This window comes from Lonchura striata, chromosome 24 (assembly GCF_046129695.1).
Source record: "Lonchura striata isolate bLonStr1 chromosome 24, bLonStr1.mat, whole genome shotgun sequence".
Taxonomy (NCBI): Eukaryota; Metazoa; Chordata; class Aves; order Passeriformes; family Estrildidae; genus Lonchura; species Lonchura striata.
Window position 1 is genome coordinate 1,291,607 of NC_134626.1, and position 15,543 is coordinate 1,307,149.

At 55.5% G+C, this 15,543-nt stretch overlaps 1 long non-coding RNA gene across 1 annotated transcript; it reads right to left on the reverse strand.

The window, feature by feature from the left end:
- Window positions 1-1,123: 1,123 nt before the first annotated feature.
- Window positions 1,124-2,490, reverse strand: LOC116184402 (uncharacterized). The gene is made up of 3 exons (XR_004149175.2): window positions 2,377-2,490; window positions 1,648-1,711; window positions 1,124-1,511 (listed from the first exon to the last, which is right to left on the reverse strand). It is a non-coding gene; the product is annotated as an uncharacterized LOC116184402 (long non-coding RNA).
- Window positions 2,491-15,543: the final 13,053 nt, after the last annotated feature.

The window sequence follows — 15,543 nt, forward strand, 5'->3', positions numbered from 1 at the left end:
AGCAAGGTAAGGACTGCACCATGGTAGGATTTTTGGGGTGTAGCTTTTAGTACCCATCGAACACCCTGGGCAAGGGAAAGGGCTGCCCACAGGTGAGACAGAAAAGCTGAAAATGAGAGCCTGAACTGGAAAGAATTCATGATGCTCCTCAGCTGCCCTGGAGCCTCCCTCCAGCTGTTTCACACAAGGATTGGGAGCAGAAGTGCAGGGCAGCAGCAGGAGAGCTCTGCTGCAGGGCCGGGCTGCAGCAGAGCCCTGCAGGGGCATTCAGGACAAAAAGAAGCAGACTTGCAGCAGTGTGTGTGCTCACCTCCTCCTGCTCTTCTCTCCTCTCTCTGCGGTGGCATCCGTGGCACTCCTGCCATCAGCTGCAGCTCCTCAGAGACCCCTGGGCAGGGGGAGGCAAGCCCAAAATGTGCAGCACTTCTAGGGCAGTATACTTGCTGATTGCTTCCTTGACTATTGCTCACAACAACCAGCTAAGACACTGCCAAAGAAACACTCACAGCTGGCATCCCAGCCGGGCAGCTGGGCAGGTGGGCTGAGATCCTCCTCTCTTCTCACTCGCACAGGGTCACAGGCTGGGGACAAACAAAGAGTCAGGCAAGCAGCTGCAGCAGTACTGAAGAAAAAGCTTTCAAGGCTCAAACTCATAAATCAACAGTTGTCCTGTCCCTTACCCCCAGATCTTGGTTAGGGCCTCTAAAAATTACCAATATTAACAAGATAAATACAGCTGACTCATCTGTAATCTCTATTTATCTCAATGAGCTCCTAAGTCTCCCACACCACCATTCAGGCAAGAATGGAACAATGAAATATTTCCAAATGCTGAACAGCTCAAGGTACAAACCTGTTTAAACTGTTGGTGTGGTCACTGCACTGCACAGAGGCTGGACAGAAAGAGAATTCAGTGTGTTATAAATGAGAATTTATTCATCCAGATTAAAAATTAAAAAAAAAAATTATATTAGAGGTCAAATTCTATCTGGCCAGCCATGGAAAAAGACAGAGCCAAGCCCGGGGTGTGCAACAAGGAGTCAGCCTCAGCAGAAGTTTTCCCCCATGCCCACACACCTCCATCCTGGCACAAGGGGTTTTTATAGGGAAAATTCCACCTGAGGCCAAGATTTCAGCAATCAGTCTTTTCTTCTATTCAGAGTCCATAGGTTAATAAGATTTTCTTTTTTTGGTGATGAGGAGGAACAATTCAGTGTCCGGAGCAGGTGAATCCCTGATGGGATTTACGGGAAGGCTGGGAAGGCTGCATTCACATGGATCTGTCTGAGGATTTCCATGAGATCCATCTCGGGCCATTTATGCAATGATCAGCACTGATGATCAACACCTGGAGTCCCAACGGTCAACACTGGAGTCCTGATGGTCAACACCTGGAGTCTTGATGATCAACACCTGGAGTCTTGATGATCAACACCTGGAGTCCAGCCATGGCCCATCTCCTGGCCATCCTTTTACTTGTGACTCAGTTTCCAATATACACCCAGTCTCGCCTGCAAGGGGGGAACTAATATAAAGGGGCATAATCTAACAAATATACAATATTCCATATTTCATACACGAAATGGCACGAATTATATTTACTACACATAACAAGTGGGAACTCAGAGGAGAGGCAGCAATGCTCACCTGGCCAGGGGACTTTGCTGTTGGACACTGCAGCAGCCTGGGGTCATCCAGCAGCCCTGAGCTCCTGGGAACACACGGCCATGTGAGAACACAACCTGCAGGACAAAGGGACTGCTCCCCTCTCCCCACAGCCTCAGGAGCAGGGGAGGGATTGCCAAGGGCCTCCTGTGCAACACCTGAGAGCAAAGGTGCTGCCCAGGAGCAGCCGTGGCTTCCACAGCCCCCAGCTCCTGCCAGGACCCAGTGGCACGCCTCACCCGTGATTCTCCATCCCCCTCTCAAGTTTCAAACCCCAAAAGCTCCAGAGTTTAGAGAGCAGGACAGAGCGAGCTGACACTCCGGGTTCTTTTTGGCTCTCACCCTGCTTTGCTGACAGTGAAATTACATTTCCTCTTGCACCCAGCTAGCAAACCCTGCAGAGGAAGGGGTGAGCACTCCGGGCTGCAGAGCAGCTGCCAAAGCCCCTCCTGGCTCTGCCCAGGTCCCCAGGGTCGGGGAGCAGCTGTTTTTACAGCAGCCACACAGTGATTAGAGACAGAGCTGTTGTGCCAGGGTCACAGCAAAGCCCGTGCCTTCCCTGGCACAGGATGGCAGAGCAGGGCTGGGACAGCTCTGGCTGACACCCAGGGGCAGACAAGGGTGACACGGAGTGCTGGCACTGCCCAAGGTGACACGGAGTGCTGGCACTGCCCATCCAACCCGCCAGGACAGCGAGGGCAGGACACCCACCCAGCCCTGCAGGACAGGACAGGCTCCATCCCCAGCAGACACCACCAGGCCATTAACCATCACTTCTCTGGGACATTTTCACCCTGAGGAAAAAGCAAACAGTCTCAAACATCAGCACCAGGACATGAGAAGAGCTCCCAGCTGCCTGTCCTGCAAACACATCCCCCTTGGAACCTGTCTTGTTTAAACACCAACCATCACCCCTCCAACATCTCCATCAGCACCAGGACCTGAGAAAATCATCCAGTCCTGCAAACACATCCCCCTTGGGACCTGTCTTGTTTAAACACCAACCATCACCCCTCCAACATCTCCATCAGCACCAGGACAAACCTGCCTGTCTCACAGGCAGTTACCAGGTCAGGGACCAGCACAGCCAAAGGAGGGCAGAACAATCTGCTACAGAAGAGGAAGATGCTGCTTCATCTTTCACCCTCCTCAGGGGACACAGGAGGCTGCAGAATTGCTGTCAACTTTCCTTTGAGCCACTAAAAACCAAGCATGACAATGCCAGGGAAAGATGTATTGGGCAACATCTTTACAAGATAACGACCCTGCTTTTAATTTTTCAAATCATATTAGCTCCCCTCTGCTGCTTGCTACCTCTAAGAATCCCTAGTGCTTTAGGAAAGGAGAAAAATAAATTCACAAGCACGATTTAAAGAGGTGCCACTCCAAGTTTACATGGACACAATTTGTTGAATTTTCCATTTAAGGGCTCCATTTGCCCCAAAATGGCAATTTTCTGTTTAGAGAAAAGATAACACATGACCTGTTTCACTTCCCATTGACTGCTGGGGTGCTTTACCTGGAGAGAGGTGTCCCAGCCTGCAGAAATCACCACAACTCCCCCCTGCCTGCTGGGGAAGGTGGCTGGATGCCAGCTCGTGCTAAATCTCACTGTGGGGGTGACAAAGCAGCAGGAAAAAGCTGTTTGGTGGATCATGTAACAGCGAATTAGCCTATGGAGAAATCCTCACTGTAAAACAACAAGCTGAGGGGTGTGGAAGGTGGGAAAACTCTCCTGTTACAGAAATTCTGCATTGAAGAAAGGTAAAAGGTCCTGTCAGGTGAGATCCGCAGCAATCACTTTGTCAGCACAGAAATATGGGATACCACAAGCTTCATTTAATCAAGCACATTCGTTTCAGCTCACTCCCAGCACTGTGTCTTCCTCCTGCTGTCAACAAGTGGAGTTTTACACTCTGACTTTAATTTCAGGTTTGTGCTGTATTGTCCCACCTTCTCCTACAATATCCCACCAAATCATCCAGAGAATGGTTCTGGGCTCTGCCCCCTGGAAATGCTTCTTGAGCTCTGTTATTATCATATTCTCCCTGTGATTTCTTCTCCTCCAAGCCCCCCACAGCATCCTAACTCCCCAAATACGAGACAGCAGCTTAACAACTCCTGGTGGCCTTTCTTTAATGAACCACAGGACACAAACTTCCCGAGGAGATGAACTGATGCTCCCCAGAGAGGAGAGAGATGTAGCAGCTCCCTCCAGGGCTGTGCAGGGCTGGTCCAGCCGGGCAGTCCCTGAGGTCCCTCTGGAGGCCCAGGTGGGCGCAGCTCGCAGCTCCCAGGTGATGCCTCGCTCCTGGCCCCCGGGACCCCTCCGTGCTCGGTCAGTGCAGCACACAGCAGCGGCGTCCCGGGATCCCCCAAACCCCAAAACCCGACCGGCCCCCAAATCCAGGGCGTGCTCCTGCGCCGGGGCTTGGGGAACGGCGGCAGAGCAGGGAGGGGAGAGAAAGGAGAAGGAAACGTTCTCTGCCCGACAGGACAGACTGGCGGGGGCCCGGGGCGGGCACCGGGGTCAGAGCTTACCGGGGCTCGGGGCAGGTACCGGGGTCAGAGCTTACCGGGGCTCGGGGCGGGCACCGGGGTCAGAGCTTACCGGGGCTCGGGGCAGGCACCGCGGTCAGAGCTTACCGGGGCTCGGGGCAGGCACCGCGGTCAGAGCTTACCGGGGTTTAGGGCAGGCACCGGGGTCAGAGCTTACCGGGGCTCGGGGCGGGCACCGGGGTCAGAGCTTACCGGGGTTTAGGGCAGGCACCGGGGTCAGAGCTTACCGGGGTTTAGGGCAGGCACCGGGGTCAGAGCTTACCGGGGCTCGGGGCGGGCACCGGGGCTCGGGGCAGGTACCGGGATCAGAGCTTACCGGGACTCGGGGCAGGCACCGGGGTTCAGGGAAGGCACCGGGGTCAGAGCTTACCGGGGCTCGGGACTCGCACCGGGGTTCAGAGCAGGTACCGGGGCTCGGGGCAGGCACCGGGGTTCAGGGAAGGCACCGAGGTCAGAGCTTACCGGGGTTTAGGGCAGGTACCGCGGTCAGAGCTTACCGGGGCTCTCCGGGGCTCTCCGGGGCTCTCCGCGGCCCCGCTGCCCGCGGCGCTCGGCCAGAGGCGGGCTCAGGCCCGGACAAGCCCGGACAAGCCCCGGGAAGGCTCTTCCAGAGCCCGCCCGGGCGGGGCAGAGCCGGGACAGCGGGACACGGACGGGGACAGGACGGGGACAGGACGGGGACAGGACGGGGACAGGACAGGGACACGGACAGGGACAGGACAGGGACACGGACAGCGGGACACGGACAGGGACAGGACAGGGACACGGACAGCGGGACACGGATGGGGACAGGACAGCGGGACACGGACGGGGACACGGACAGCGGGACACGGACAGCGGGACACGGACAGGGACACGGACAGTGGGACAGTGGGACACGGACAGTGGGACAGCAGGGATGGGGACGGGGACACGGACAGCGGGACACGGACGGGGACAGGACAGGGACACGGACAGTGGGACAGCGGGACACGGACAGTGGGACACGGACGGGGACAGGACAGGGACACAGACAGCGGGACACGGACAGGGACACGGACGGGGACACGGACAGCGGGACAGCAGGACACGGACAGTGGGACACGGACGGGGACAGGACAGGGACACGGACAGCGGGACACGGACAGCGGGACACGGACAGGGACATGGACAGGGACAGGACAGGGACACGGACAGGGACAGGACGGGGACACGGACAGCGGGACACGGACAGCGGGACAGGGGGACACGGACAGGGACACGGACAGCGGGTACACGGGCATGGGAAAGGGAACGGGAATGGACATGGGTACAGACACGGACACGGGCATGGAGTGGGCACGGACACGGACACGGGCATGGACAGTGGGGAAATGGGCACGGACATGGGCACAGACACGAGCATGGAGTGGCTCCGGCCACAGCACAGGGTTCCTGTCACAGCTCCTGATTCCTGTCACAGCACAGGGTTCCTGTCACAGCACAGGGTTATTTCCCTCAGAAAAGCAGGGTCTCCAGTACTCTCCTGCACAATGGAGAGTAGAAGGGAAGATCCTTCCCAATTCACTCATCCCACTAATCCACCCAGAGGCACAGACCGAGCCTCAGCGTTTGCTCTGTTGGGAATCCAGCAGGGACTGAACTGAGAATAGCACCCGAGGTGAAGGACAGAGCTTGCAGGTAGCATTAGCTGGTGCAATTACAGGTAGCAATTCCCTGTTACTCCAAAGTTTTACTGTCCAGCAGCAAGAGAAATCAATCTTTACCCGGGCAGGCGTCGTGGGGTTTTGCTTGGCTGTTTCCTGACGCCAAGGCTGGAGGAGCACAGGGCAGCTCGGGTTGGTGAGCTGCTGCTTCCCTCTGCTGGGAGCCAGGCAGAGGGGACCCCTTGTCCTGGGAGGGACATCTCCTGGCCTCCTGCAAGCTGCTGGAAAGCCCCAGGGCCCCTGCAGGCTCCCAGGGTGGCAGGGGGTACAGATGGGACAGTCTCCTTCAGTGACATCTGGGGGAAGTCAGACTGAGCTGGAAGCAAAGGCTCTCTTTGGTGGAGCAGTTTAAGAGAACTGGGCTTTTTGCTGTCAGCTCCTTTCCCTCCCCCATGCCCAGCAGACTGCAGGTATTTTTATTTTGTTCCGTGCTCACATCTGCAGAACCAACAGAGCTTCCACCAAGAAAAGGGGTCAGGTTCAGTGCCTCGCACGCAGAGGTGCTTAGGGAGAGAAGTCTGAGCAGCAGCACTGCAGCCAGGGGTGGTGCCAGGCCAGCAGAAAACTGCTACTGCTCACCTGTGCACACTTCCTCTCCTGCCACTGCAAGCCCTTGGTTCTCCTTGAGATGACAGCCATAGAAAGAAATGCTTTTCCTAATCCACCCTCCTCCAGCTCCCTGCCCCTTCCTGCCCGGGAGAAGCAGCTTGAGGCCATTGAGGGGCACTGCACACCACAAGCATCAGGAGCAGAGCTGCGAGGCTTGTCTGCATCCGAGGGCTCCTCAAACTTTGCTTCTCCAACGCCAAAGTATCAGCACTGGCACCACAAGGAGCTGCACCTCAGGTAACGTCAGCAACGTCCCCCTTCTCTTCCCCAGTATTTTTTCTGTAGTGTAAGGACCTAAGATAAGAGGTTTGCTTTGAAACACCAGGTTAAAAACCACACTCACACAGGTTAGAAAGCCCCACCACACTCCCTTGCAGCTCCTGCCCGAGCAAGGTGGCCAGACTCTGCTCTGCTGTGCTGCCAAGGGGTCCAGCTGGGATGCCCACCCTTCTTGGGTGGCAGACTCCTTGGCAGGCTGTGGCCAGCAGCCCTGCACTCGCCCAGGTGTGGCTCTTCTCCCATCCCTGGGTTGTCCCTTGAGGTGTAATTGCCCCAAGAGGGGCAGAACAGATCAGCTGGCAGGGTGGCCTGCAGGCTGCAGCCCTCATCTGCAGCAACAGGGAATCAGCTGGGGGCCAGAGAGGGCCATTGCCAGGGGAAGAGCTTCAGCCCAGCAGATGAGATGCAGGGAGCACCCCTCATCTCACCCCTCATCTCTCCCTTCATCTCTCCCCTCATCTCTCCCCTCATCTCACCCCTCATCTCTCCCCTCATCTCTCCCCTCATCTCACCCCTCATCTCTCCCCTCATCTCTCCCCTCATCTCACCCCTCATCTCACCCCTCATCTCTCCCCTCATCTCTCCCCTCATCTCACCCCTCATCTCACCCCTCATCTCTCCCCTCATCTCTCCCCTCATCTCACCCCTCATCTCACCCCTCATCTCACCCCTCATCTCTCCCCTCATCTCTCCCCTCATCTCACCCCTCACCTCACCCCTCATCTCACCCCTCATCTCTCCCTTCATCTCACCCCTCATCTCACCCCTCACCTCACCCCTCATCTCACCCCTCACCTCACCCCTCATCTCACCGCTGCCCTGCACACGCTGCAGCACCGAGCCAGGACTCACCTGCACTGCATCAGCAGGAGGCTGCTCCTCGCTCCTCAGCTGCCTCCCCGCCAGCCCTGCAGCCCCAGCAGTGCCACTCCTGTCCCCGGGGCTGCAGCAGAGCGCCTGCTGCAGTGGTGGCTTCTCCCCCAAGTTCCTGCACCTCCTGCAGCTGCTCCCTGGCCCCGGCCGGTCCCTGCACCGCTGCCCTGAGCCCCGGGGATGCAGAGCCCGCAGTCCTGTCCCTGCTGCACCTGAAGGACATCCCGGGAAAGGACACTGCACCCACCCACGGACACCAGGCGATGGCCTTGGCCAACTCAATCACTAAATGGTTGCAGGGGAGGCAGCGCAGGCCAGGCTTGGCTGTCACAGCCCTTGCAGCAGCATCTCTGCGTCCTGGGCGTCCATCGCCCCCCTCCCCTTCCCCTGCAATGTCCTTTTTGCTGAGGAGCTCCCAGACAGGGCTTTTGCTGCAGTGCATCAGAGAGCGGGTGACTTGCCAGCAAACCACGCCGTGTTCCCTGCCCGCCTCTCCCCGGCCCGGAGCCGGGCTCGGTAACCGGACACCGGCTGCCCGGGGCGGCGGAGCAGCCCCGCTCTGCAGCCCCGCTCCGGGAGCAGCCCTGTGCCACCGTCCTGTGCCACCCTCCTGTGCCACCGTCCTGTGCCACCCTCCTGTGCCACCCTCCTGTGCCCCGAGCAGCCTGGCACAGCCCCTGTGCCCAGCACCCCGTTCCCCAGGCTCCAGGAGCATCTCCTGCTGCCCAGCCCCAGTCTGGCTGCCCAGGAGCAGCTCACACAGCCCCGTGCCCAGGCTGCTCCTGGGGCTGCTTCCTCCTGCCTTCACCTCAGGGACCTTCCCCTGAGCCCCCTGTTGGCCTCCAGCAGGCCAGGGGTGCTCCCCGAGTGCCAAACCCCTCTGCAAACCCTGCGAGGGGCTCGGGGAGGTGGGCTGCTCTGCCACGGCGCTGCACTGGCACAGCGACTGCTGCCAGGGGCGGCGTGTTCACTGCTGAGAGGAGGCACCCGCCGCTGTCCCCTGGGACATGGGGCTGTGGGGGTCACTGCAGGGCTTGGGAGCTCCACAGGGGCCAAACACAGCTCCTGAGGGGCAACCTCAGCCACTGCCCTCCTCCCTGCCCTGCCCTGCCCGACAGTGACCTTCAGAGTGGACAGTGGCTCTCCACATCACTTCCCTCTCTTTAATCAAGTGCTACCAACCAGCCAGGCCTGTCTGGAGGGCCTATGAGTGATGCTCACTTACCATCCACCAGGATTTTAAAACCAAAAATTTCATCAACAGCTCAAGGTCAACAGACAGTTCAAGGCCAAATTTCCACTCTTTTCTTGACTAAGCTCTTGTCTGTGAGTTTTCTAGGGCAGGGACCTTATTTTGTTTCTGCTGCTAAGCCAAATGAAAGGCATCTTCGATAAGCACATCCCTCACTGAATTTTGTTCTGTCAGACAACAGCAGAGTACTTCCAATTCATCCCAAGAAAGCTCTTAAAATGTGCTAAGTTTGCCCTCTGTTTACAAATGTGCAAAGTTATTTGCTGCAGAATATTGACGCAAATGAAAACTCTTTGAGATCTGCCAGATTTTAGTTCTCCCTCCCTCGGCAGCAGGGGCTGTCCCTCCTCAAAAGCTCAGTTGTCTGGGAAGCAGGGGAAAGGCACAAGGGCAGCCGGATGGCAGCCCCACTGCAGCCCAGCTCTCCTGGCATAATTAGAAATTCTGAAGGCTGAGCTGGAAAAATTACATCTTAAGGACATTTATAGCCAGGCACAGAGGTAGGAGAAGGAAACATTAAGATTCCCAGCACATGGGAATTCTCGTGTTCACGTGGCAGACAGGGATGGGCAGCAGCTGCTGAGGGTTTTTAATACATTGGTGCATCACAGCAAAGGACTGAGCCAAGGAGCTGCCCACCCCTGCACTCCGGGTCACTCCAGTTCTGCAGGGAAAAGCCAACTGGAAGAACCTGCAGAGGTTTTGCAAGAAGCAGCCTCTCTCCTTGCCCCAACCTGAGAGTTCCAGGTCTGCAGGAAAGTGAGCTTTCCATTGAAAAGGAAGGAAAAGTGCATCTTCCCAATCCCTCACAGGAACAGACATTGCCAGTCACCCTCCACCAGGCTCCAGGAGCAATTTTTAAATCCCACTTTGTATAGAAGACCCTTCCTCACAACACTTCTGGGTTTCTCCACTCATGAGAACACCAGAGCTCTTGGAAGAAAGAAACTTGGAGCACGTGGGTTTGCTGCAGTGCTGCTCAATACCCACAGAGTATGTAATAAATTCAGGGAGGGAATAAGGAGCAGAAATGAGCCTGGAAAGGAGCCCCATCCCTGCAGCCGAGCACACAGCCCTGCCCTGCCCTGCCTGGGCAGCGCCAGAGGCTGCAGACAAATCCACCCAGGTGTTGGATGCCTCTCTGCCCTTTGCAGTGGGGCACCAGGCACGGGACCCGTGACCTTCTCCAAAACACGTTCTTCCACTTGACCCACTGCTTCAGAAACATTTCTGTACCAGCCCCTGCAAGCAGAACTGAGAAGTCAAGCAGCAACAAGCAAAGCACAATTTAAGTCCCACTCCTTAAACTTGTGGTGAAGCAGAGCTGTCTGAGGCTCTGGGGGTGCTGCTGCTGTAACCAGAGGATTTCAGGTGGCATCTCCCTGTGCAAGCTCACCAGCACGAGCAATAAACTCCTCACATTTTATAGAGCTACTACTTCCTCAAGACACTTTACTCTCACTAAAAGACTCCAGCAGGAGCGAATAACCCAGGCAGCCCAAAGTGGTAAAACTCACCCTAAAATTCACTGTGGCAGCCAGGAAAGGATCACTGCTTTCCAGATCGGAGACTGGCATTGGAGGAAGAAATCAGCTGAAATATGCCTTTCACCAGGCACAAAAGGAGGTGTCAGAGGCTCTGAATCTCTGCACCAGGCTGCCAGAACCTGGCTGGGGCTGTGTTCACACTGCCTGGGGGTCTGCCACGGGCTGCTGTGGGCACAGCACAGGAATTTCAGGTTGTGCATTCCTGGTAAGATTTAACGTGTGCTGAGGGCGCCTTCCCAGGGGTGCAAAGCCAGAGCTGCTGGAGCAGCAGAGGGTGTGAGAGGAGAAACAGCAGCAAGTGAATCCTCCCTGCCTTTGCACTCTGCTGCTATTTGGGCTTCTGGGACTCTTCCTGCCACGGCTCAGCACTGAAGGGGTCTTTGCCATGAACTTCCCTGCAGGGCAGGGCACCAGCTGCACATCACCAGGCCAGAGACACCTCAGCACAGGGGCTTCCAGCTGAAACCCCACTTCTTTCATCTGGCTCATTCTCACCCTCTACAATCATTCTTCTTTTCCCTCTGCTGGACCCTCCTCCCTCCAGGGGAGACAGGAGAGGCTGTCTGCCCACTTCTGGAGGGCAGAGCTCCAGGCAATGCAGCAGCTTCCCCCACTTGTAGCACCTCTGGGTGTCTGTTCTGCTCAGTTTTACAGCAGTTGTGAGTTTTTTCCCTAAGGCAGAGAGGGATATTTACTTGTGCTGAGAGCCTTTCCTCACACCCACACGTAGGAACACCCCGGCGCATTCGTTGCCCCTCAGTGATTTACACCAAGCCTGCTCTTAGCTCAGTTACTTTTACTTTACTCCTGTCCTACCCGTTAGAGAGTTCTCCATGAATGCCACAAACTAATGCAGAAGTACTGTATAAATGAATTTGAGTCTCCTTGCTCATTAAGATGATGATGTAAGGAACAGAAGTAACAGGGTGTGAGTGTGCTGCATAAAGTCTGCATTAAATCACACAAAATTCAGGGTTTTGGGCCTTACATCTGACTCCCCTTGTGCCTCCCTGACTTGGGGCCAGAGACATCACTGAAGGAAGATCTGAAAGTTTTGTTAAATGTAAAGGAAGAGCTGAGGGTGCCGAGGGCTTGTCTCTGCCATCAGCTGGCACTGTGACCTTGAGGGATCACACTCCAGTCCCAGCTGCTGTGTGCAGGGATAACACTCACCTTTCCTACAGATCCCGGTGACTTTTCTTAGTCCTTGTGCAAGCAGGGGATAAAAGCCCACCCCAATTACACATCTAATCAGGGTAAACATGCACTACTACTGTCAAGCAGCAGTAATTGCCTCAGCCTCAGCGGGGGCCAGAACACCCTTCCTGGTGTCAGGAGACATCTCTGGAGCAGGCAAGTCAAATATTTAGTCATTTCAGATGCTGCTAATGTCAGGCAGCATCAGCTGCGGGCTGCAGCGAGCCTCTGACTCGGGATGTGCTGTAAGCACTGACTGCTGAGCAGCCACGGAATATCAAACCCAGATCTGCAGGGATCTCAGCACAGCTGACTTCACTGCTATTGCAACAGAATTGATAATTGCTCAAACTGCAAATTTTCCCCCTTGCCCCATACAGTTCCCAAGACTCTGGAATTGCTAAGAAGCTACATTTCAATTAATAGATATTTTTACACTAGGAAAATGCAAGTTGCTAGCAGATATTTATGCCAAAGTGGTAATTTTTTTTTTTAATATATAGTTAAAATTAACCAACCAGTCCTTGCGCCATTAATAAATCAGACTGCACACGCCTCCAGAAAATTCAAGTTAAACTTCTGCAGCAAGAGGCTGCGCTGACACATTCGCATGCAAATTCAACTTTGGACGACTGTAGGAAGGCAGCAACGCCCGGAGGTCAATGAGAGCGATCTCGGATGCAGCCGAGCCACTTTCCGGGCTCAGCTCGGCAGGTACAAGGACACGATTTTTTGGGAGGAGGCTGCCGGAGCTCAGCTCCCAGCCGGGACATTTCCACACGCAGCACAAGCTTTGGGAAGCTGTGGCTCGGAAATGCTGGAAGGGAGCCTTTGGGGGCTGCAAAGCCCCGGGTGCCGGGGGGGAGGATGCTCGGCCGGGCTCGGGGGAATCCCTGGCCGAGGATGCTGCGCTGCGGATCCCTGGCAGCTCGGGCAGCTCCGCACCCTTCAAGCGGCAGCGCCGCATTCTCCGCGGGCCGGGCCGGGCAGGGACAGCGGGGACAGCGCGGGGACAGCGCGGGGACAGCGGGGACACCCGGGCAGGGACAGCACGGCTGCGGGAAGCCGCCGTGCCCGGGCGCTGCAGCGTCCTGCAAAGCTGCAAAGCTGCGCAGGCAGCGCGGGGCTCGGACTGCAGCACAACTGCAGCAGCAGCAGCCGGGAAAATCCCACCTGCCTGCACAGCCCGGCTGCTCGCTCATCCTCCTGGCGGGCTCGCTTCTGAGCGTTTTGAGGCGTATTTTTTCATTATTATTTTTTTTTTTTTAATGTGGCTTTGTCGGCTTGTTTTAAAAAAGCAGAATGACAAAAAAAAAAAAAAAAAAAAAAAAAAAGCCTCCACTGATTTAGCTTCCCTCACACTGGTCCCAAGGAGAATTGAAAAGGCAGAAAGGAAACGAACGGAATGAAGTTTAATTAGCAAGTTGCACTTTCTAAGCTTTTATCAATCACAAAAGACAGCTCTGCAGGAGGAAGGACTGCAGCCTCTTTAAAATACCTTCCTAGAAGAGCATGCAAAGGAAAGAGCTTCCCTGAAAGCGGGCTCGGAAAGCTGCTCTCCCTCCCAGCTGTCGCTCCTTACCCCAATCCGCTCGGAGCTCGCGTCCCGGGGATGCGGCGCTGGCTGGAGCAGCCGAAGTTGCAGCGGATGCTGCAGGAGAGGCACTGGAGCGCTGCCGGGAGCGCTGGAGCTGCTCACGCCGGCCAGGGGAAGAAACGGGGGAGGGGGAGTTAAAAACTCTTAAATCCCTGACACTGCAAGAAGCCGGGTCCTATCGGATCGGGTCTGAAGCGCCGGATTTCCCAGCCAGGCGGGGGATCTGACCTCTCGCTGCCGCCGGGTTTTCTCACCTGGCCGTGCTGCTCTTCCGAGAGCAAAGACGAGGAGCAAAGCAGGCATCTGCAGAAAGCCGCTGAAGTGCACCCTGCTCCCCCCTGAGCCGCTCTCAACTTGGGGAGCAGGCTGGAGCTGCTCCAGGAGTCAGCGGCGGGTTCTCCAGGGCGAGCGCAGGGAATGCGCTCCGGAGCTGTGCCAGAGAGGACAGGGGGTGACAGAATGAGCAGGGGGAAATCTCGTCCTCCACGGCATTGCTAAGAGGTCTTAGCCACATCAAGAATTCAGACAGAAGCTGCAAGTATAAATAATACATTTGAAAAAAAAAAATAAAACAAACACACCAAACAAAAAGCTCACGCATCCCCCAAGCACTTGACATTTTTTTTTTCCCTTATACACAGAACAGTGCAGCACCTCATCCAAAGACATGTCATTAACTTCAGCTAAACTACATTGTTTTAAATCAGCTCAGGCCTAGAAATGCTTTCTGTCCTGTGTAATTTAATTCCTGTCCCTTATTGGCTTGACAAAATGCACAGTTCCTCCCCAGCTATCCCACTGATCCAGGCCCTGGAAGGGTGCAGCCAGCGATGCTGTGCAGCCCCTGCATTCCTTGGGGGACTGAGCCCATTTTCATGGCAGAGCACAGAGACAACAGGCAGCAGCCCATTTTGTGAGCCGTGGAAGAGAAGTGTCCAGAGGAACAAGTGTCCAGGGAGGACACTTGGCTTTTCATCCTGGAACTACCAAGCACGGGATTTAAATTCTTGTTTCTCTTGTTCTGGTCTTCGGTGAGACTGAGGCAGGGGAAACCACTTTAAGCTCAAGGTTATTGAAGGACATTTCCAGGGGCACAGAGCATTTTAAATATTTGGTCAAGAGCTCTGCAATGTGCTGGCTCTGGAACCAACAGTTGCAAAGAGATAATTTTGAAACACGTTCGTTTTTAACCTACACACTCCAATGCATCACAGCAAAACACCGAGTGTACCTCAGGGTCAATCTCAATTTATTACTGCCTTTTGCTACTCCCCTGCAAAACTTGCATATCTGCTCATTATCTGCATCTGAGAGAGTCCTGGAGCTGCCCCGGAGCCTTTTTCTCCCCTTTCACCATCATTGCTTTTCCATTTGGAGATTAGGTTTTTGAGTGGACCGCTTGCACCCCTCAGCTGCACGTCCCAATGCACAGGATGCCCATCCTTTGCCTCTTTGGAGAAGAAATGGAGAAATCTCCATTTCTCTGGGGAGAGATGGAGATTCAGGTCTGCACTCAGCACTGCACTCACCCCCCTCTGCAGAGCTCTGGGTTGGTTTTTACTTCTCTATACCTGTTGCTGAAGGTAACGTGCTTTAAAATCCTGTTTTTACAGCACCCTAGAGAGAGACAAACCTGGGTACCCAGCACTGTGTTCGTGGTTTTTGTGCCCAGCCCTGCACTGCTGCAGCCCCTGCATGGCAGAGGGAGCATTCCCAATAGAAATTCCCAGCCCACCGTGGCACCCAGTGTGTGCAGCAAGGAGAGACTCCCCTGAATGACAAAAATATTCCACTGCAATTTTCCCCATCTTTGCCAAGGCGTCGGGAACGCTGATTTATTGAAGCATTCTGCAGCATTTCAAGGCCACGGAGCAGAAACCCAGAGTTAATGTGCAGCAGGCAGGGTGAGGAGGGCACCAGTGCAGAGCCTGGCAGCCCCAGTGCCCGGGCTGGTGCCAGGAATGCAGCGCACTCCACGCACCATCCCAAACTCTGCACCAATTCCCTGCTGCACCACAGTCCATTTATAGCAACGTGCTCATGCATTTTGGTGCATTTCACTTGGCTACAGGAGGATGTTGGGGGAAGGATTTTGGGTTTAGGCTTTATCAGTGAGTCTAATCTTAACAGGACAGAGAGATAAGAGCAGAGGGACATCTCCTCAACTTTGCCTTCCCACTCAGCTGCCAGATGCTCCGGGAAAACCTCTGACTTTGCACAGCTGCATTTGTGCTCTGGTGCAGCAGCCTGGGCTGATCAAGCTGCTGTGCTGCAGGATTG